Below are 322 nucleotides of genomic sequence, written 5' to 3'. Positions count from 1 at the left end.
TTCAACTTCTCTTCTCCTTCCGAAAGCTTCTAGCAGTTTCCCTTTATGATTAGACGTAAAACACAAGATTCAGGATCTCATTTATGAATAACCTTCCCTTTTCATAATATGACCTCTTAGTGTTAGGTTTCCAATGTTTTTAAACGAAATGGACATTTCACATTCAACATTTTCTGTAGGGACTAGACGTTCATTCATTATCATATTTCCCGCGGACTTTAATACTCAATCATGTTCGTCATTTATTTGGTAAAATGTGTACATAATTAAGAAACAGAAGATTATATTTTACATCAGCGTATTCGAAACGATAAATAAGATT

Source organism: Macrobrachium rosenbergii, chromosome 11, assembly GCF_040412425.1.
Source record: "Macrobrachium rosenbergii isolate ZJJX-2024 chromosome 11, ASM4041242v1, whole genome shotgun sequence".
Taxonomy (NCBI): Eukaryota; Metazoa; Arthropoda; class Malacostraca; order Decapoda; family Palaemonidae; genus Macrobrachium; species Macrobrachium rosenbergii.
This window is presented reverse-complemented; position numbering follows the sequence as displayed.